Raw genomic sequence first — 23,776 nt, 5'->3', positions numbered from 1 at the left:
ATGGTTTTTTCAATGCATTTTTAACAGAAATACACCAATTTGAAGTCGACCAATTTTTGCGCGTCTCAGTCTTTACAACCTTTCATCGTTGTGTAAGTGCGCACCAAGTACAATCTGTGTGTTGGTATTGCTGTCAGCTTTAGCCTCATATATAGGCTATTCGACGCGCACGGTGTCGACTTGATGTCATTTGTTGTTTGTTTACAGCACACGGCGAAGAAGTATCGCGACGTCGTAGCAAAGCCAAGTATGATGACAGTTCTACAAGGTATGCTATTCACGTCGATGCATTAGTATTAGTGATCGTTATGAACTTTTTCCAATTTTGTATGAAATTTGAAATGATTTTGCATTTTAAACTAAACTTATAAAACATACATTCCCGAAAAGTTATAGAAATGATGTTGAAACATGTTTTATTTGTGGGGAATACATAAACATGCTGCGGTTTAGGTAAAACATGCTGTTTTTCATCAATTTGCCGGTAGCCTTTTTGCACTTTTCGTTATTTTCTTGTACTCTAATAGCGCTTCTAAATAGAGTCGCTCATGTTTTATACAGTAACAAAAGTCATGAGCTATGACAATGACTGAGATTATGCTCCAATTATTAGAAATATAGCATTTTTATATATTTTATTTCGACATATTGTCGCAATTTTTCACACTTAATCTAAATTAATATCAATTTCTAGTGTTTTTCAACTGGAGATTCACTCTCCAACCAAAAAAATCAGATATAAAACAACATAAAACGAGAAATTTCCAAAAATGTTCTGAATTCCATACAAAACGCGAAATTTTTCATAACGAGAATTGTTTGTGTGCGTGGATAGACAAAAATGTAGCATACCTTGTAGAACTGTCATCATACTTGGGTAGCAAAGTACTTTCGTGGAACGCAGGTCAGGAGTTTATGTTCTCTGTTTCATGACGAGAAAATCTTTGTTTTACAACAGCCGCATAGTGTCCAAAATAATCTGTGGGTGCCGACGTTGGCCAGCATCCTTCCGTCCCACATAAACATGCCGCGGTTTGGGAGGTCGTATCTAGGCATATTGTTTATCGAGTAAACCGGAGCAATCAACGCTGCGTAAAATAGGACCGAGATTCTGGAAAAGGTTGGGGCTCCGGCACTTCGAGACCTTTTCGAGAAGGATCATGACGTCATCCAGGCGTGGTGTCGGGGGAATTTGACTGATTTTCTCAATGTGAACATATTGTGCCCTCTCAGCTCTCCGGACCTCAATCCTTTGGACTTTTATGTACGGTCGTACATCCTCGCCAAGCAGAGCGAACATGAAGTGGACATACCTTGTTTGTAAGACCCGCGCACAGTTGTCGAACGTACTGAAATCTCGCACAGAGAAGACGACTCGTTTCAACATACAGTGGGTAAAGGCTGATGGTGTGGCAGAAAAATATGCCAGAGAGCTGGATCAACGAGTGGGAGACATAAATGGGCTGTGGAGTAGTATTTACGGTGCCATTGAAAAGACTACGCGAGTACCAGAGAGCGACGACACCTACGCATCGACAAACGACAAATCCGATGAAGTCAAAAATGAGTTCTATGACAAGCTTGAGCGAATCTATGACGAGTGCCCAAAACACGACGTAAAAGCCGTCATCGGAGACGCAAACGCACAGGTTGGGAGGAAGGAATTCTTCCTTCCAGTTATTGAAAGGCATAGCCTCCACTCGTCAACCAATGAAAACGGCCTGAGGCTGATAAACTTTGCTGCGGCCAGAGGAATGACCATATGTTTATGTAGCCCCTACTTTTCACGTTTAAATATTCGGAAACACACCTGGAGGCATCCAAATGGAGAATCCAGCTCCCAGATCGATCACGTACTGATTGACGATCGGCACTTTCCGGATGTTACTGATGTTAGGTCTCGTGCTGAAATCTCGCACAGAGAGGATGACGCGTTCCAACATTCAGCGGTTGAAAGCTGATCTGCCGTAATCTCGCAGACTGACGTATGCGACAGCGAGTAAAATTTTCAGTACGAAGCTTTTTCCAAAAACGTTTGTATAATAAGTGTTAGGACAAATTTCAACAATCTGATCTGTACATCACCTTCCAGTTGGTCTCGAGGTACGATGCTGGCCTAACAAGCCAGTCGTCGTAGGTTCGAGTCTCGGCTCGAGAGAGACTGTTAGTGTCAGTAGGATCGTAGCGCTAGCCCCGCAATTGTCCTGTACATCAAACAGTTGGCTGCGAAGTCTGTGTATAGTAAACAGAAGGTCAAGTTCCGAATCGGAATGTAGCACCAAGGCTCTGCTTGCTTTTTTTGCTTTGATCTGAACATAATGCATTAATATAATCACAAAACATTGCCGAACGTATGTTTTGTGGAAAACGGTTTATTAACTGAAGTTATGTTACCAACGTCATTTTGTTGTAGAAACAGCGATTTTCATTTCACTGTTTCTACAACCGATTGACGTACATCCATCGTAGTATGCGTCAAGTCGCTCGACAATTTTTTTTAAATCAGGCAAAATATCGCGATTCAAGAATACTTTTCAGGAAATGAATCTGGTTTGGAAAATAATAGCAATCGTGGCTTCTGCCATCTTACATCTACACTTCTTTCGTACAAAAATCAAGTGCGCTTTAGTTGTCCACGAGCATGGACCAAGCTTCGTGGCCTTAGAGGGCTACAGTATGATCAAAGTTTTGTAGATAGTCAACTGCGTTCCGCGGCGAATTTTATTCGAGCAGTGCGTCCTCCGGATGCCAAAAAAGGCACGATTTTCCGCCATAGGACCACGACGAATTTCTCTGCTAATGTCGTTCTCGGTAATCACCAGTTAGCCTGGGTGCACGCACTTGCCAACTACCTCAATTTTATCCCCGCTAAGCTGAATCCGTGGTCGGAGATTAACAATGGTCTTCTCTGGGGTCAATTGTAGGCTTCCGTTCATCATCCTGTTTAAGGAAATCCATATTGAGCGGTTTTCGATAATTTTGGGAATGTTTTCCAGAGAGCAGAAGTCGTCATCTTGGATTTCAAAAAGGCTTAATTTCTGGCCTGTGGGTATCATTCTGATTCCAGAAATTCTCAAATTGGGTGGTATTTGGCCATTTTGGTCTGTTATTAAGAAACCAGAATTTGCCATCTTAGAATTGAAACAGTCTCTGGAGGCAATTCCTGGCTCCTAGGCATCATTTCGATCATTTTAAGCTATTTTCCGGAAATATTGTTTCAAATATGTGTTTTATTTGAACGGAACCCTTCTCTTAAAGAGAAGAGAGAGATGTCGTACCACCATAGAAATATTTCCTGCTCCTATAAGCATCTACATGCCAAATTTGGTTTATTTGCGAGTCGTTGAATGCAATAAGAGCATCACAAACGTGGTTGGGTTGGATTTACGTCACGTTGAGTAGAAATGTCGGTTACGTCATTTCGTTTTCGTGAATTAATGACGCTATTTTTTGCACTTTTGATAAAATTTCGGTGCCTATAGGTCCGGTTTGGTGTGTTCTATCGTTTAATCTCAAAAAACACAAATCGGCCACTTTGGCGCTTACGTCAGTCTGCGAGATTACGGCAGTGATGGCGTGGGAGCAGAATATGCCAGAGAGCTGGATCAACGGATCGCAGAACAGCAGAAGGAAGGAGTGAAAGACATGAATGGGCGGTGGAGTAGTATCCACGGTGCCATCGAAACGACTGCGTGAGAGTTGATAGGTACGACGCGTGGAAGACAGCGTAACAGTTGGTTCGATGCCGAGTGCCAGAGAACGACAGATAAGAAGAACCGTGCCAGGAGCTGCATGCTCACTGCGGCTACGCATTAGAGCAGAGAGAGATAACCACAGGTGCTCTCCAGCGCAGTGCACAGCTATACTCGAAACAACGTGCGGTGCTTCTATAGAACAGTCAACAGAGTCATTAGCAGAAATTTCCCTGTACCGGTCATGTGTAATGACAAGCACGGCAACTTGCTTACTGATAAACCAACGGTTGCAACCAGGTAGAAGGAGCATTTTCAGGCGCTTTTGAACGGTGATGAGCCGAATGAGCAGAGCAGGAACAGGATAACGATTATAAGTGACGAACAAGCTGTGGAGTCACCAACACAGGAGGAGGTGAAAAAGGTGATTAGTGAGCTAAAAACGGCAAGGCCGCTGGTAAGGATGGCATCGCGGCCGAACTTCTAAAAGCAGGAGGCGAGCGGCTGTACTATGCGATCCACCAGATAATACTTAAGATCTGGGCGGATGAACAAATGCCGAACGACTGGTTGGAAGGCATCATATGCCTAAGAAGAATCATCGATTGGATTGTTGCATTTTTCGAGCAATACGTTGCTTAATTCCGCCTATAAAGTGCTCTCCCGTATCCTGTTCTTCAGATTGAGACCGTTGACGGAATCCTTCGTTGGCGAATACCAAGCTGGTTTTCGATAGAGGCGTTCCACGACGAATAAAATTCTTATCCTGTAACAGATCTTCGATAAGTTCCAGGAGTATAACCTGCAGATCCACCATCTGTTTATAGATTTTAAGGCGGCATATGATTCAGTGAAAAGAAACGAACTGTGGCAGATAATGCTGGAACACGGTTTCCTGACGGAACTTATTAGGCTGATTCGTATGACGCTGTAGGGATTGAAATCATGCGTACAAATAGCTGGCGAGACATCAGCCGCGTTTCTAACGTTAGATGGCCTGAAGCAGGGGGATGCGTTCTCTAACTTACTGTTCAACATCGCCCTTGAAGGTGCAGTACGAAGGGTAAACTTGCAAAGAAATCGTACGATCATCACGAAATCTTACATGCTCCTTGGTTTTGCGGACGACATTGTTCTCATCGGTATCGACCGTCGGGCCGTGGAGAAGGCCTTCGTGCCTTTCAAGAGGGAAGCTGCGAGATTGGGACTTGTCATTAACTCTACCAAAACAAAGTACATGGTAGCTGGTAGGGAGCGTGGGAGTTCCCGTAGTGTTGGCGCTGAGGTGGAGAGAGATGGGGAACGGTTTGAAGTGGTTGATGAATTCGTTTATCTTGGTACGCTTGTGACATGTGACTAGGGTATGAGCCGTGAAGTTAAACGACGAGTTGCAGCTGCGAACAGGGCCTTCTACGGACTACGTAACCAGCTAAAGTCCCGTAGTTTGCAAACTCGCACAAAACTAACACTCTATATGACGCTGATACTCCCGGTGGCCTTTAACGGACGTGAAGCATGGACGCTGAAGGAAGCTGATCGACGAGTGCTCGGAGTTTTTGAGCGTAAAGTTCTGCGATCGATACTTGGCGGTAAACTGGAAGATGGAGTGTGGCGCAGACGCATGAATCACGAGTTGTACCAGGTATACAAACATGCTGATATAGTGAAGGTAATACAGCAAGGCAGGCTTTAGTGGACTAACCAGAATGCCTGATGGGAGAGCTTCCAAAACTATTTCCAGCAGAGAACCAGGTAGTCGACTCCGTGGTAGGCCGCGCACTCGGTGGATGTGCGCGGTAGAAGAAGATGCACGATTTGCTGGTGTACGAAGTAAATGGAGAACGGACGCCCAAGACAGAAGAAGCTGAACATTCTTACTTGTTTCGGGTTAAGATCGATAAACCGTGGATCAACAAAGTAAAGCATGTAAGTACTCTCGGTTTCAGTAAATCCATCAAAATCAACCATATTTTTACAATGTGTTTTTTTAAACAGCATAACAAATAAATATCGATATCTGACTCCATTTAATTAAACTCTCTTTTTCTAGAAAGCTGGGTAAAATTGAGGAAAATGTTGAATACTCCCCAAAGTTGGTATTTCAGGAATCAACATGACGCCAAAGAGCAACAATTTCATGTTTGACGTTATTTCAAAATCTTATTCGCAACTTTTGGTTTCTGCAAAGCTGTGTAGAATTAAACACTTTGCAATTTCACAAATATTTCTTAAGAGGTATTTTAAAACGTTCAATTTTCTTTGATTAACATTTGAACAGTCTTTTTTGTAAAACATAACAGCAGAAAGTTCTATTAAGCGTCCTGGATGAAAAATACGTTAAGTGAAGTAACCAAATGAAAATTTGAATCAGAACATCGAACGAACAAGAAAAAGCCTCTAAAATCTATGTAAATAGAAAGCGAAGGTGTATAATACCTAGCTCTATTTCTACCAAATTTGGCATACTGGTTTGTTGACATACGACAATGGTTATAAGAAGGTAAATCAAAGGGAGGCCCAATGATAAGGCGTGAGGTTCAAACAAAACAACGAGCATTTTATCGCATATGATGCAAATATGTGTGGTTTGGTTAAGTGGGATGTGGGATAGAAAGAGGTAAACGAGTTAGGAGAAGTAAGTTATAAAGTGGGTTATGGAGAAGGTGGGTGGTTGGTAGATGGCTGGTTTGGAATAGGTGAAGTGAAGGTTTGTGATGAAAAGGGTAGAAGTGATGATGAAGTTAATGAGATAGGAGTGAGCGACTAAGTAGAAGAGAAAGAACAAGAGAAAGAAAGAAAAAAAAGAAAAGCAGTGTTGTAACACGGCAGACAGAATAGACACTGTTTTTCAGTTGCTTACTTGGCAGCTACAAAGCTGTAATTTATTTATTTGTTTTAGTTAAGGGTAGGGTAAGTATTTTAATTTATTCTAACATTTTCAGTGTTCTTCTAACAATTCTAGGTTCCAGTCTACCGAAGGTTACAACGTCGACAATCTATAGGTGTACAGGTAAGTTTTTTTTTTTTCAGGTTAACTTTCTTAGTGTTAGCGGTAAGTAGATTTTTTGATTAAATAAACGGTACCTGCTAATTCTCTTAAAACTTCACCTGCGTAATAGCACTTCAATAGATTTTGTAAATATCAATGAAAAAATACGGAGGGCAAATTGATCCTTAGATTATAAATTTTATGTCAAGCTCGTTGTCACTCTACCAACTCTAGACTATATCTTCATCTTCATATATCTCTCTTCATTTCCAACTCTGAACTTCTTCTCTCTTTCTTATCTCTCCACTATCGGAAGTTTCTAAGCTGTCAATCTCTTATCAGAGGTCCGACGTGTTTCACTCCACTATGATGGCACTATGGGCCCAGTACCAAGCAGGAAGGGGAAAAGCGAGAAAAAAGAATGGGTTTAGCAATTAAGAGAGACATCTAGAGAAAGAGGGGGACAGAATGTATGATAATAAGAGGTGAGATTATATTGAAAAAAAAAAAAACAAGATCAAATGAAAGAGAGATGAAATAAGAGAGAGGTGGAAAACAAATTTTCTGTTTAATTATTTAATGTACGAAATGTTTTTAACATTTGTCATTTATAACATACACTGCAATATCAAACCTAAGAAATTTATCGAAGTAAAATCATTGAATATAGTATTTCTCTGAACATCATTACGCTCATTTATATTGTTCGAAAATATTGTTCATAAGTAATTCTGTGTTTGTGCCCAGTTTTCGTGTGCAGCTCTTTAGTAACATGACGGTGCACAGTGGGGCAAATTGGTCCGTTGGCGCGACAAAACCTCATAACTCCTTAACAGTTGTTTTCACAGTGTTCATGTCTTCGGCAATGTTGTTCACCATAAAAACATCTTTTTGAAAAATGCATTCAGGCAGCTTTAATTTTTTTCTACAGATGGCGCTGACATCTATCTTCTGAATAAATAGTGCTAGCCATTTTGTTTCTTCATGAAAGTTGTTTATATCATCAATTGACATAAAGTTGTCGAACATATTACAAATGTAGGACTGACCGTTAACTAGATAAAATTATTTTCATTATTCATAAACCCAAAATTTCAGTAATGAATTATAACTGGGACTTAAGTACATAGGTTTTAATTTCAGATATATTCGAACTTTCGAGGCATCATGAAATGAATTATTGAAGGTTTGTAGTTGCCTTTGTATAGTTTTTTGTCAACCTATGATGTGTCATAATATTTGAGAAATAATATATAAAATAAAGTTTTGTTTGTGATAAAATGTTTCAAATAGGAACATTGTTCAATTAAAGTTTAGTTGGTCATGTTCCCTTTCTAAGAGCTCCTCTTGTTTAATTGTATTCCATTTAACATGGATACTAAACGCTTACTTTTGTTTAAAACACTGTTCACCCAATAACAAACTGTTTCCTAGCGCTTATAATTATTTCCGAAGGGGTCTTCATACTGCTGGACGTCAGTTTTGAAAGACCCCCGAACACAACTATGGTCGTGTTGCATACACCGGCATTCAGCAAAGCCTATTGTAGGAAAAACATCGATACGGACACTGCTGATTGACGATTTTTTACATGAATTGACATGAAAACAATCGTTGCGAAAACTCGAATTACTCAGTAAGTCGCAACTAGTAGCAGCTGATTTTTGGTTTAGTACTAGTCAATATCTGTATTTTAGTACAATAATAATGTCATTGCAGAACAACGTAGAACTTTATGTCTTTCATATTGCCGAAAATGAGGAAAAATTACAAAAAAAAACTTGTTTTACACACTATGCCTCCTACGAACCTATTTTCAACAAAACTGTCTTAATATCACATTACCTATTAGTTTATACTCTGTTTTATGAGGATCATTTTAGTTAGCTTATTAATTTCTAAGTATTTGCATGCCCTACTGGAAAATATCTGTGAAAAATTTTTCTTCCATTTTACAAGCCTTGTAAATCCTTACTTTCACAATATTATAGCACATTTTCTAAATTATTTTTCAAAGTGAATTATCATGATTTCCAGTCGATAACATGTCTACTGCAAGTAGAAAATAAAATGAGACATGAAAACTGAATTTCATTTTTTTTAGTTTTGTCGTGACTTTTCTGGGTTCTGCCCCACAGTGCGGTGGTAGCATCTTCTTACTGGGGAAATAGCGGTAGAGCGCTCCTTAGCAATAGGACGCAAGAGAACATCAGCGATACTTTCAAGTAATATACTTTTTTTTTCAATATAACCAGAAACATATTCATTATCATACCTGATTTATATTCATAATAAAATCCGCCATGAATTAGCAATGACGTCATTTATTAGTGATTTCATCTCGGTCCATCGAAAACATTATGCCTTCTAGAAATATTCTGAATCAAATATTGTGATCATCCATTAGCTAATTATGCGGAAATCGAGCCTATTAATCAAATGATGGTAGCGTATAATCAACGCTGCGAAGTTATCGCTTCCTTCATACGCAGCTATTGATAACTACTATAACTATTGATTCAAAGCATTGATCGCTCGTATGCTGCCCCCGATTAATCATAATCAGCTAAAATTGCACAAGGAACCGTCTAAATAAGGCCTGGGAGTAGTAAATCATTCTCAGTGTGCGACTTCTGGTGGACATTTTTTTTATAATCAATAATGTAGCTGGTCACGCTCCATGTAGATTAATTGAGGAAGGCATTTCGGGAATGTTAATTTGATGCTAGCTGCTACTATAATCTGCCCCATAATGCTCTATAATCCTATATTATTAGAAGAAATATCTGTATTCAAGGTTGGTGGTGATCTTTTTATTCGAATTCGTGCACAATTGCGGTCTCTGGGAACTCGACTGTCGAAAGACGATAATTTTGATACATATCGGGTAAACTATAAGTTCGATTACAATAAAATTTAATAGGAATTAATGGGGCAACTAGACCTTTCATTTGACTCTAAGACTTTAAAAATCGGTGCAGCTCTCTCTTAGAAAAGTGACTCTCTGAGAAAAGTGACACAAACACGCACACAAATATACACAACACAGTGTAATGAAAGTTGGATCACTTTTTGTATCTTTGATTTTCAAGTGATTGTTATACTTTTTTAGTTGAAAGGTAAAACAAATTTCAATTCATGTGAATGTTACTATAATTAGTTGAATAATATTGAAATAACCTTTATTGCTACCCAGTAAAATGGATCAATTTTCGTGTTGTGTACTTCTGTTGGACGAAACACATAACTAAGTAAATTACACGCTGCGGGATATGAATTAGTCTATAGCGCTACCATTTGACGTTCTACCAGGATGACAAAGCGATTCTCATGAACACGTGTATCCCTGATCGTAATAACTTATCATTCGGCTGACTCTTGGGTTATGGGTCAGTTCCAGCGGTAACCCGACTGGCGTTGAGTTAAAATCTAGTCAAAGGAACAAGTTATTATCACCTCAAATTGCTCATTGGACTAAAAAAACTTTATACCATTTTACCAGTCAACTGAATCAGATAAAACAAATGAATACTTTTAAAGCGAAAGAAAGTCAAACTTCTAATAGATAAGTTGGAACCAAATTGGACTAACTTGTCACTACAATTCTTTGAAAAGGTGAACCACTCGTTAAATGATTTGAGCTGCGCAATCTCTGAAGTAACATTTGTGGTGACAAAAGCAATCGTTCGTTGTGATCTCCCCGGACCGAGCATTCGGGGAATCAGTGCATTCAATCTCGCTGGTCGACAAAAGTAGCCCATCTCGTGACCGACGTCCTGACGTCAGCTTCGATTGCAAGCCATAATTTAATGGTCATCGTTAAAATTCTCCACTGCCCGCCGAGAGAGACAGTTTTTCCTTTTCGGGGCAGATAATGCCAAATAAATCCGCAACTCAAAATGTGCCTCGTAAAGCGCTCTGACTGGCCTGGGCTTGAGACCCGCAGCTGTCCGACAGGGAAACAAAGTACGGTCACCATATCGGTCGTTATCGCACCCCGCGTTGGTTGTTGCTGCTATTGCCGGCAACGCGCTAAATTTATCGAGTGGCCCCATTCCGCATGATCGCAACTGCCAACTGGGTTACTGGGTGCATTGATTGCGCAACAGATCAGTTGGGAGTATTATGTCTCGAGATTCGATTTTCACGTCCTGCAAGACAATTTTGCCAGTGTGCGGTGTTTGAAGCACGATGATAACTCATTGACAGGAGATTGTTAACCAGTTCGAAGTGACGTTTCAAAACACGAACAAGACGTTCTTTCGATTCATTTGTCTTCTTGTCATTAGATTATATTATTCCGCCTAGGGTTACTATTTCAATTAAATTTGTACCCGTAGTTTGCAAGCAAAGGGAATGGTTGTCTGCATTTTATTTGGATTGAATAACTAGTTTTAGATACATATACGGAAAATTGAATTGAGTAAGTGGTTTCTCTTATAGTTATAGTTGCAATGGAATGAAATGAGATTGAATGTAGTATGAAGCAGAGAACGAGTGTTGGAGAAATGGTCATTTGAATGCAATCAGCTTGATCCTGTCGGCAACAATAAACAAGACTTGCTAGACGCTGATTTAATAAAAAGAGTGTACCGTTCCAGAGAATTGGATTAGATACGCTCTATCGTTTCAAATTGATTTACAGGAGAGGAAAAACATTATATAAATGCGCAAATGAACGAGTCGATCAAATATGTTTTTTTCCAGAGAGAGAAAATGTCATTTTAGTTGTTTGACAAATATCTACCTATTTCAAGCAGATGAACTGCAAAATCGTTGTAATCTAAACATATAAAAATGGAGTCCGTTTGTCTGTCTCTCTGATTCATATCGACATGAGGAATAATGAACCTATCGACGTGAAAATTTGTATGCAGGGCTTTTTGGGGCCGGGAAAGGGTTTTAGGACGGTTGACATTCCTTCCCCTTCTGGAACGGAGAGATACCATACAAATGTAACACAAGTTTCTGCACAACTCGGGAATTGATCAAGCAAATAGAACAAAACTGGCACTACCATGTTCTTAGGGTCAGAAAATATTTTCACGGAGGCTCAGCACCCCTCCCTCGTCTGGAAGAGATGGCTCCTATAAAAATCAATCACGAATTTTTGCATAACTCGGGAACTGAGCAAGTAAGTGGAACCAAATTTGGCAGGTGAAAGTTTTCGGTGGTAAGAAATGTTTCTATGGTGATCCATATTGTGAAATGGATACGGATACGGAGTGAGTGAGGGCGTGGATATCTTCAGAAAAAAAAATTGTGGTTAGTCGAAAAACGCGGTTTCCAACTCTAACCAAAATATTAAAGTGATTCTACTAACTGGTTGAAATGGTTTCAACAGTCACGCGGTATAATATCCAAGAAAATTTGTTATGCAATGTTTGAATGGTTGGAAGATTTTGAGTTTGATTTTTCTATCAATGCTAATTGTGAATTATTACTGAATTTCTGCTTAAAAAATCTCTTGATTTGGATAGATTTAAGATCACCCTTTTGTCCGGTCATTGAAGCAAAAAAAAAAGAATAGATGCATGTTCAAACTATTGGAGCAAACTGTTTGAACGATGCACTGAAAAATCAATGTAGGAGAGAACAGCAAGAAATAAATGCGAAAGCGTGGGCAAGGATTTGCAGCAGAGTTTTGTTCGAAGTTGCATATCTGTTCTGTGACAGAACAATCAACCTCAGACGGTTTCGAACGGCGATTCCGGCTTCTAGAAAACAGCCAAAAATGATCGAATAGAACCCAATATGGGTATTTCCAGAATAAGGATTTTGCACAGAGGCCAGATAGTGACTCTACATACCATTTTGAACCTTCCAGTTGGTCTCGAGGTACGATGTTGGCCTAACAAACCAGTCGTCGCATGTTCGAATCTCGGCTGAGAGAGACCGTTGGAGTCAAAAGGTTCGTGGCGATCGCCCCGCAATCATCCTGTACACTAACAGTTGGTTGCTAAGTCTATGTCGAATATACAAAAGGTCAAATCTCAAAAGGAATGCCGTACCAAGGCTTTGCTTATACATACCATTCCGAAATCCAAGATGGCGAGTTTTGGTTTCTGAAGAACAGCCAAAATGAATGAATACCACCCAATGTTGGCATTTTTGTAATCGGGATGATGCATAGAAGCCAAGAATGGACCAACGACATCATTTTGAATTCTAAAAGACTTCTGGCTTCTGGAAATGACTGAATACCACCCAATGTGGGTATTTCCGAAATCAGGTTAAGGCTCACAGGGCAGAAATTGACTCCACATGCCATTTTGAAAGTCTCGATGACGACCTACTGTTTCTGTAGAACAATGACCGAACACCACCCAATATGAGTATTTACAGAATCAAGGTGATATACTGAAGCCAAAAGGCGACAATGTTCTCAGTAAGTAACATGGGCGGAATGATATTTGTCCGGTCAGCTAAATTAATACGATTATTGAATCAAGAGCATAGAAAAGGCATTCAGTGTTTTGAAATTAACGCGCTTTGGAGTCACTTGTTTTAGCGCCGTACGCTTGTGGCATTCATAACTTCACAAATGTACAATGTTCAAGTTAACTACAGAGTAGACGACAACAATTTATTTTTTACTTAATGTATGCAACTGTTTGACAAGAGCATATTGATACCAATATAGTGGATGAAGGTTTTAGAAATCGACTTTTATTGTTTTTTTTCAAACCCACAATATTCAATATTGTATTTTTTTTCTTTGCGTGGATTCATCACTGCCCCCAGAGAATTTGATCTATTGTGATATTGCCCAGTTGTTTTCTGTACTGCGCAGTTGATATTATTGACAGTATCACTATTGGAGTAAGTGATACGCTTGTCATTTATATCCGTGCTTGTGTGTGATTTGCACCCTTCTGTTCTTTTTGACAACCAAAATGACCTGATTCTACCGAGACTCGATCCCACGACCCGCGCCCGCTTGTCAAAGCGGACTCTGTAACCTTGCGGCTACGGAGATTCCTACAAAAGTCTGAAACTTATGAGTTTATAGAAGGTCGATTGCCTTGCTAAACAGTAATCAATATAAAATAATCTCCTCAAGCTAACAAATAGCATATATAAATATACATAAACTTCATGCAGTCACTAGTAAACTTAAGCGAATACACGAAGAATTAGGTCGGCAACCGCAAAATGCAAACAACGGCAATACTGTTTCAAGGGCTACCAGCATAGCGGATGTCTCCTAAAACGTATATCAAAGTTATTTAGAATTCACTATTCATATTTCCGACAACTTTGTGTTAATGGCGATTGAGTGACTGCTTCAAAGCATTCCAAGAATGGTTGGTAAACGGCTGGGCAATGCGTACCAGCAGCACACCCATACTAGTTGGCATAAAATAGACCCCAGTGTGGTCCATAGTATAATGCTCAGCAACTCCTATCCCTATGTCCGCATGGTACCGACTGGGATACGAGCAACCAAGGGAAGATCGGTGAACCGGTGGGAACTTGATCGTATGCTGATAGGGAAGGAGGAGCTGTTCTTCTTGGAGAGCAGCTTGCCTGAGCGTCTGTTCCCCAGGTTAGGGGTGGCTCAAGCGACTGATCCGGTGCGGACGGCTGAACTATGAAATGCGGTGTCTCGCCAGCTACAGCCAAGACGGCTTGTCGCGAGACTAGACATCGCATCCCTAGTAAGGCAGCATGCTGAAATAAACATACTAAGAGCAAGTCAGAGAATAATACGAATCGGAACAATCGGTATAGAGATAGGCAAACGAAAAAGCACAACAATTGGAAACTTGGCACATGGAATGTTAGGACTCTGCTCGAACCGGCACGCGCGGGCATCTTGGCCAGAGAGCTACGGAAGGCAAAGTGGAGGTAGCAGCCATATAAGAGGTGCATTGGCCTAAAACCGGAGGACGTGAATTTCGGGTGGTTGATCCGACCGCGGGCACTTCTTACAAGTTCCACATCTACTACAGCGGCGGCGACAGAGCGGAACAGGGCGTTAGTTTCGTGATACTCGGAAACCAAATGAAGCGTGTCATCAGGTGGAGGCCTATTAATGACCGTCTATGCGTATTGAGGATCAAAGGCAGATTCTTTGATTACAGCCTTATTAACGTGTACGCGTCGACAAACGATAAAACCGATGACATAATGGAGAAGTTCTATGAGCTACTTGAGAAAACGTATGGAGAGTGCCCACCACATAATATAAAAATCGTCATCGGAGATACGAACGCACAAGTCGGACGAGAGGAATTTTTTCGTCCTGTTATAGGTAGGGAAAACCTTCACCAACAAGTGAACTTCACCGCGGTCAGGGGAATGGCCATCTGTAGTACTTATAGTGCACGTCTGAATATTCGGAAGCACACCTGGAGACATCCAATGGAGAGGCCTGCTCCCAGATCGACCACATGCTGATCAACCGCTGGCACTTTTGAGACGTCATAGGTGTGCGGTTGTTTCGAGGGCCAAACATCGACACGGATCACTACATCGTGGTAGACAAAATTCGCACCCGGTTGTCGAACTTATTCAAATCGAGATCGGCGAGGAAGATTCGTCTGGACATCCAGAGATTATCAGCGGAAGGAGTCACTGCAGAGTATATTCGGAAAGTTGATAGACGGATCGGTGAACCAGCTGGAGTGGACTTGAACGAGCAGTGGAAACACATCCATGATGCGGTCAGCGAAACAGCGCGAGAAGTGATAGTGGGTGTTTCGATGCTGAGTGTCTAGAGGCGACGGAAGAGAAGAACCGAGCCTACGCCAACACGTTAGTAGCAGCTAACCGTGTGACGCGTCACAAGCGGGAGAAATATCGGGAGGAATGAGCTGCCGAAAAGAAACGTGAGCGTCCTAGCGAAGGCGAAGAATTGCTTCACCACGCACGACACGAGAAGCTTCTATAGAACGATCAACGGAATCAGGAACCGGACCGTGCCAGTACCTGCCATGTGTAATGACAGGTACTAAATCGCAGGTGGTCAGGCGTTAGAAGCAATATTTTGAAGTGTCGTTGCACGGTGAGGAAGGTAGGAGAGTCGTCGAGGGGAACAGGATAGAAATTGGGGAGGACGGACAAGCTGTGGACCCACCAACATTGGACGAGGTGAAGAATGCTTGCAATAGATAATGAACCACAAAACCGCTAAGAAGGACGGTTTACAGGCCGAACGTTTCAAAGTCGGGAGCGAGCGGCTGTGTAATGCAATTCACCAGATTATCGTAAGCGTATGGTCTGAGGAACAACTACCTACGGACTGGTTGGAGGGTCTCATATACCCTATCTAAAAGAAGGGACATAGACTCGACTCTAGTAATTATCGAGGCATAACCCTCCACAATTCCGCTTACAGAATTCTCTTTCGTATCCTGTTCCAGCGATTGAGGCCGTTGCAGGAAGCCTTTGTTGGAGAATACCAATGCGGTTTTCAAGTGGGGCGATCTACAACGAACCAGATATTCTCCTTGATACAGATTCTCCACAAGTTTCGAGAACACAACTTGCATCTGTTGATTGACTCTAAGGCGGCGTACGATACAGTAAAACGCAACGAGTTGTAGCAAATAGGCTTGAGCATGGTTTTCTAACAAAACTAATTAAACTGTTATGTGTGACGCTTGACAGTTTTACATCATGCGTCAGGACAGCGGGCGAGTTTTGGGACGCTTTTGTGACGTTAGATGGTCTGAAGCAAGGTTGCGGGCTCTCCAATTTGCTGTGCTTAGCTTCAGAGAGTGCAATACGATACCATCATCACAAAGTCTCACATGCTTCTGGGCTTCGCGGACGACATTGGTGTTAACCGTAGAGCAGTTGAAGAAGCATTTACGGTTCTTAAAAGGGAAGCTACGAGAATTGGACGCACCATTAACACTGCCAAAACGAAGTATATGGTGGCTGGCAGAGAGTGTGGTAGTTCTACGGGTGTTGGTGCTGCGGTGGAGATGCATAGAGATACTTTCGCAGTCGTCGACGAATTTGTTTATCTTGGTACTCTCGTGACATGCGACAACGAGGTGAGCCGCGAGGTGAAGAGACGGATTGCGGCAGCGAATAGTGCTTATTATGGATTGCGTAGCCAGCTTCGGGTCCGTAGCCTATAGATCCATACGAAATTTGCGCTCTATAGGACTCTGATCCTCCGGACACGTGGACGTGGAAGGAAGCCGAACGAAGAGCGCTTGGAGTTTTCGAGCGTAGAATCCTGCGATCAATACTCGTAGGCAAACTAGAAAATGGGTTGTGGCGCAGGTATACAAACACGAAGATATTATCAAGCTAATGGAACACGGCAGGTTACAGTGCGCTGGCCACGTAGCACGGATGGTGAATGAGCGACTGGAAAAGATAATATTCAGCAGAGAACCGGATAGAGGCCGACGACTTCGAGGCAGACCTCGCACACGCTGGATGTGTGCTGTCGACGAGGATGCCAAAGCAGCGGGTGTATGAGGAGACTGGATAGGTGCAGTCCAAGACCGAGTTTTGTGGAAACGTATTCTGGATTCGGCCTAGGGTCTTAACGATCTGTCGCCATAAAAGTTAAAGTAAATAAAGTGTGCGAAGAATACTTATATTCATATTTTTTTCGCGATTTTTTTCCGCTCCGCTTTTTTCGAAAAATATTGTGATTTTTGCTACGCGAAACGATTAGACGAATGGAAGCTTAACAAAATGTTTATTGTACTATAGTTCGGACACTTCTAATATGCTGGTTTGACATGGATCCTCATCAAGCAATTTCTCCAATTCAGCGTCTTCGAAGGTTTTCGACCTTCCGCGTTAGAGAACTGCTAGCGAACCGCTTTAGATGAAGACTGTGTATGAAAAATAGAACAGTTATGGTATTTAGGACTTTTAAAACACTATAACTAAGATGTAGAAAAAATAATATAAATTGAAATAACATATCGATCTACATCCCAAGGCTCGAATCATTGATTATCTGGGTGCACTGCTTATTTTAGTGTAGTGCTCCTTGCGGTCGGATTAGGGATATTTTGGCAGCAGTTTTTTTTCGAAATTTAATCCTTTTTCAGTGTTAAAAGGTTTGTTAATATTTATTTGGTATCGTGGAAGGTTATATTTGATGGAAGCTGCGAATTGAATTAGGGATCAATAACTGAGAAGTCTTCGAAATTGCCTGTATCGACCGTGTGCAGCGTTCTCGAACATTTCCATGAGCGGCATGTAATCGATCGACGAGATCTATGCAAGTGTCGTAGAGGAAATAAGGATTCAAAGCTGTTGAGAACGACCAGGGTAAGCCCAATGCTATCGGTCCATGAAAATTAATGTCAGTGAAAGCACCGTCAGAAGTACGAAAAATGCATCCTCATGGACGGTGGAATGTATGAAAATGAGTATGAGTATGAGAAACCACTGGTCGATATGATGTTCAAACTTGTTTTTGTCGATAAATTCACCAGAAAGCTTACGATCTGGCCAGGTATTTGTAGATAAGGGTTGAAGAAACCTCGTAGCCGTAAGATTACAGATTCCACGTTGACAAGCAAGTCAGCGATAGGATCGAATCTCAGCAGGATCAGGCCACTCGTTTCCAAACAGCACTTTTTAATCATGGCTTTTTTTTTCTCAGGTTCTTCGATACAAAATATCTCTCCAGACTTGAAAAACTCTGTTCTATTAACCTTCAAAAATATCATCGACTAAAGCACATTATAAGCTGTTAGAGTTATAGTTTGCAGGAGGAGATGGTAAGGTCGTTAAAGAAGATAGCCGTTTAGTACCCTAGTAACGAAATTTGTTATATCAAAGTTTTATAGTGCTTGTTGCAACTAAAACAACTATAAAACTTTGTCATAACCAGTTTTGTTACTTAGCTTAATCTTGGAGAGAAGACAAGCACTATTATAACAACACGTAGTAGATTGCTTCTCAATAAGTGACCCTGAAAAAGGTAAAAAAAAACAAACAAAAATGCGAACAGTTGAAACGTTGGGGCAATGCCACAAAAGATCAGAATTATTGGTCGTAGGGGGTCCATTTAAATCGAAGTTTATGGACTCAAAATGTATAATGTACACGAGGGCCTAAAACAGAGTATTTCTCCATACAATCAATTCCACAATGGACCTGTTAAGTTCTGACCTGATTTGGCATATACCTTCACTGGGGTCGCTTTTTACGCGGTTAGTTGTACCCCATTTGAAAGATTAGAATCGATATATTTATACTAAACTTATTTGATACCGCGTACAAATAATCTTCCGAATCGAGTAAAAATAATCCGAGTTATTGTAAAAATATCCCGTTTAAAAAAACACATAAAAACAACCCGCGTAAAAAGCGACCCCAGTGTACTACAGTGGAGAAGTACTACTTTGGTATTCACGTAACTGTCCTCAATGTCAACCCATGGAGCAATATTGGAAAGTTATCGAACAAAAATTAATGAAAAGATACGACAGAGATGACGATGGTGGAATAAAATGGCCGATTAGAGCGTTTAAATTTTTTTTGGTCGTATAGGGAGAAAAGTTCAAAACCAAATCGAAGTATTTTTTTCCTATTTGTCCTTCAAAGTGTGCAATAAATGACATTCATTTTGAGTACTTGATACTCTTATTGCATTGACATGGTTTCAAGATACACTGGGGTTGCTTTTTACGCGGGTTGTTTTTATGCGTTTTTTTAAACGGAATATTTTTACAATAATTCGGATTATTTTTACTCGATTCAGAAGATTATTTGTACGCGGTATCAAATAAGTTTAGTTTTAATATATCGAATCTAATCTTTCAAATGCGGTACAACTAACCGCGTAAAATGCGACCCCAGTGTAGATAAATTCAAGAAATTTAATGAATCAATTATTAAATCATCAGCAAGCAAATGGAAAATAAGTATTTTAATTGTCATTAGAAACAATTACAATTGATTTCTTTTTATTAAAATGGAGAAATTAATTTTTTGCGACAAAGTTCAGATTTTTTGTGTTTTCTAGCTCTATTTAGCTGTATATGGGTTTATTTTACAGTACTCTGTAAATAGTTAAGCGCTCTTTTAACTTTGTTCCAAAAACTCAAATGCACACGATAACATAATGAAAAATTAAGTATTTGCATACAGTATAATGAAAAAATAGCAATTTGTACCAAATCGACGTCTTGTTATTGATAGCGAAAAAGATAAAAGTTCTCAACATATAATATAGTTGAGTCAAGGAATCCAGATTAAATTGGAGAAATATTCTATAGTTGTGGTATTCCGAGAGCCTCCAAACGACCGCAATATTGCAAATCTTCTGTCCCCCATTCAAGTCCACTCATCTCTCGACTCAAAGGATGATAATATAAGTGTTTGAAGACCATCAATTAGAAAAAGACCGTCCTTTAACTAGTAGCAACACTACAGGCGGCCCAAATGATGCTCATCACTTTGCTGTGTTGTGAAATAGTTTGCCATTTAGAGCGCTGAAAAGCTATTATTTGTGGCGAAGAACAGATGCTGCATGCCGGCGGAGATTTGGATCTGACATGATGACGGTTCGGCACGCACCCGCGAGTGGACCCATCTTGTCTCCAGGTGGCTGGGAATCTGTACTTTGAATTTAAATAAGGCAATTTATAACAAGTATTTTTTTGCTGTTGTTTGTCGATTGGCAATCGATCGAATTTTTTCTCACCGCTTTCTACAGCGACCTCGAAATGCCAGCAAAGTTCATTGCCGTTCGGCAATCGCCGCTGCCACCGTCACCGCGCACCGGTTCAGAAGGTAGATCGTTAATTACGGCGTGCATCAACACAACTGAATTCGCAGCGCGATCCCTAACGCGATCTACAAACTGATTTGTTTTGCGTAACGTGTGATTATCTTATTCTGACACTTCACTCAGCGGAAGCCGGATGAGTGGTTAGAGAGGTTGTCGAATCCTAACCAATTGACCTTTTGTGTCCTAACCAATTGACCTTTTGAGTGTTGCTTTAGCGTTTTTGCAACTGTGTGATTTAATGAGTGGCCCAATATATCCAATAAGTGTTGATTTTAATCGTGTTGCAGGACATAAGAGTTTGCTTCTTGAATTTGATATTTTTTAAGAAAGTGGACAGTTTGAGTGCTACTCACGAACAAGTTACAAAAGTTTCAACTGCAGTTTACTAACCTGAAAAGAGAGACAGAAAGGGGAGAAATCATTAAGGATAGGTTGGATATTAGAAAATCTAAATTAAATTATTAAATTAATGTTCATTTTTCTCAGAATATTAAAGTAAAAAATATGTTTTCAACTTTTGAACAGATTTAACCATGTTTGTGATTTTCTAACTTTTCGATTCCTTCAACTCGGTCCTTATTATGATACTTCTGAAAGCAATAATTTTTTTTTCAGTTCACAGCTAACTCTAAAACGTTACTATTAAGCGCTTTTTGATTTAAAAAGAACTTAAAATTTATCCAGATCTTGCTTAGTTAACAACACGATAACAGGTGACTCGCTTGCAACCTGTGGACCTATTACAGGTTTTCTTCGAAGCCATGCGAATTGAATTAATCAGAATTAAATGAAATTGTTATTATGCTTGTTTCCCTAAATTGCTTGTACATACAAACAGCGTTTCGTCTGGCCGCTGGTCAGCGTAGGGGAGCGTGGAAACACCCCTCTAATACCGTTAACTAGTTCAGGATATCTCGAAAAGCTTCAAAAACATCCCCTACAGCGCCACTAAAATCGGTTCAAGAAACTGGTTCGATTGGTCTCTCCTGGGAGCATTGCTACTGCTTCATATGGCACTTAACGGGTGTGAATGTGAACATTACGTGTAGTAATTTGGCTGGGCGAAAGAAAGAAAAAAGACATAGCCAGGACCTTGAAAGAAATGGAGCACACAGTGCAGTGTAAAATGATGTAACCGCTGACCACTGCATTGGTAACTCATTGGAGAGATTTTCTTCGCTCAAAGGACTGGCATCGAGTTATGATCGTTTCGAAAGTGGGTTGCGAGATAACTAGGCTTAATAAAAAGGAATCGTTTTACAGACTGTGTTTAAACCGATTACAAGCATCGGAGTTTCACATCAACAGTAATCGTAACAGTATTTACGATTTCAAAATACTACGCTTACCGTATATTGTGTTGAGAATGGTTTAAAAGCACAGTAGAAATCTTTACGAGGTTATTAACTCAAACATGAGTAATGTACTAGAAGCAATATTATCAGAAATCAGTAAAATATGCATTGGGAGGTGCTCTAAGTTATCAAGCATTGTATGATTCGTAGAGAGAGAGTAAGAGAGAGAAAAGTTACTTAGCGCAAACTGGCTGATGCAATTTATGCCTGAATAATATGGAATGGAGTGGCAGAGTGAAAGATTTCAAATGTTTATAAATTTGTATAAAATAGTAAGGAAGGAGACTCGTAGACAACAGATTGGAAAAGAAAACGAAACATTTTTTGTTGTTTTCTGTCTTCAACGGTTTTCCGTCATGGATTTATTTTCGGACCCGTTCGTGAAGCTAGACGATCTGAGGTACCAACATGCGAATATTATCAGGCTTATAAGATACAGCACACTACAGTGGGCCGGTTTCGTGACACGAATGCCAGAGGAGCATCCTGCGATGGTAATATTCAGCAGAGAGCTCGACAGAGGTGTCGGCAATTCCGTAGTTAAAATGAAATTTGCATGTTACAATGTACTAAAATAGTTGATAATAACATATGTATTTGTGTTTAATGGTTATGAAGCGCGTAATGAACTATCTATATAGTTCAAGGTCAGTGAGAATACTCATAAAACCGAAGCAGCCAAACACGCTTCCAATACGATGCATTACAACTTTGTGCACGGTGCGTCAATCGCAATGAGACTTCATTGCAGTACGCCGGCCAAACACAGTAGAAGTAATAAATAACTTAATTATTTATTGTTGCGGCAACTTTTGATTTGAGAACTATCTCACCGACCAGCTTCGAAGTGGATTGTGTGTGCGGTTGCAGTATTAGCAGCGTCTAATGGCCACGATGACGACATTCTGATTCAGAATCTGGTTGCCTTTTCACTGGGCTGTTATCACTAGCACGTGGATGTCTCGAGGTAGTAATGGTGTTCCATAGGTTTAAAGTGTTTCACTCCACGAACACAATGTCAGTATTCCGAGCTAATTGTTTAATTTTTTTCAATAGGTAATTGTAGTCGGTTCAACAAACTCCTGAGAATGTAAGTAACATTCAATACTCACAACGAGTTTTGAGAGATATAATCTTGCTGTACACTTTGTTTCTCGGGACACGAAGAGCCCTAGCTATTGGATGAAACAATTCAAGAATGATATAATTGCCCAATAAACATACACTTTATAAACACGCTAGAACGCAAAGCAGCATTAGTTGATTGCCTGTTGTTAGCTGTTCAGATCCGACTGCGTTCGGTAGGTTTGAGTCATAAAGATAATCGTTGTTTATAGTGCAGTTTCGTTTTTTTTTTCTCGAAGCCAATTAGAAGGCAGTATTTCCTCCGACGACGGTGGAGTTGTAAGTATGCTGCAGCTTACAAAGCAACCGCAGTTTCTAGCTGAGATAAACTAATCCAATGACGGGTTGTCAATGAGGGTGCCGCGTCATTAATCGCCGATGGTTGTCCGGCTGCAGCAGATTGATCGGAAAGAAAGGAAATACGATTTCCGATTCAGTTGGTTGGGCTCCGCTCGAATTGGCAATGGCTGCAACTAAATAATAAGGGTTTCTCGTCGTCTCATGCTGGTGTTCGCGTATGTCCGCAGTAGGCGGTGATCTATTTAATATGAATAACCTTCCAATGTGATCGGCAGAACTGCCAAACCGCCAAAGGGCGTACTTCCCAGGTATTATTTGTCTGTCTAGGATCCGAAAAGTAGATCAAGTTCAACTCGTGGCATACTGCCCGGGAAAGCTAGAAGTAGAACCTGTTTTAGATTTGTTGGTTCTGCTAGCGATGATTAGTTTAATCGAGACAGAAGTTTGCTGTCGTAATGCATAGGCTTTCCTCCCGGCTGGTGTTGTTATATTATTCTAGTTCTTGAGTAAAGCTAGCTAATAAGTTGAATTTCAATCAATAACAGTCGTAGTAAGATAGACACTAATCACTGAGTACAAAAATCATGAT

General features: G+C 40.5%; 1 protein-coding gene and 1 long non-coding RNA gene across 7 annotated transcripts in view; both read right to left on the bottom strand.

The window, feature by feature from the left end:
• LOC129720721 (A disintegrin and metalloproteinase with thrombospondin motifs like) overlaps nt 1-23,776 on the bottom strand; it is a 379,962-nt gene that overhangs the window by 104,160 nt on the left and 252,026 nt on the right. The window lies entirely within an intron of this gene.
• LOC129720736 (uncharacterized) lies at nt 19,654-21,828 on the bottom strand. Its single transcript, XR_008727268.1, has 3 exons — nt 21,757-21,828; nt 20,321-20,797; nt 19,654-20,232 (listed from the first exon to the last, which is right to left on the bottom strand). It is a non-coding gene; the product is annotated as an uncharacterized LOC129720736 (long non-coding RNA).

The sequence above is a fragment of the Wyeomyia smithii genome, chromosome 2 (assembly GCF_029784165.1).
Source record: "Wyeomyia smithii strain HCP4-BCI-WySm-NY-G18 chromosome 2, ASM2978416v1, whole genome shotgun sequence".
Taxonomy (NCBI): domain Eukaryota; kingdom Metazoa; phylum Arthropoda; class Insecta; order Diptera; family Culicidae; genus Wyeomyia; species Wyeomyia smithii.
This window is presented reverse-complemented; position numbering and strand designations above follow the sequence as displayed.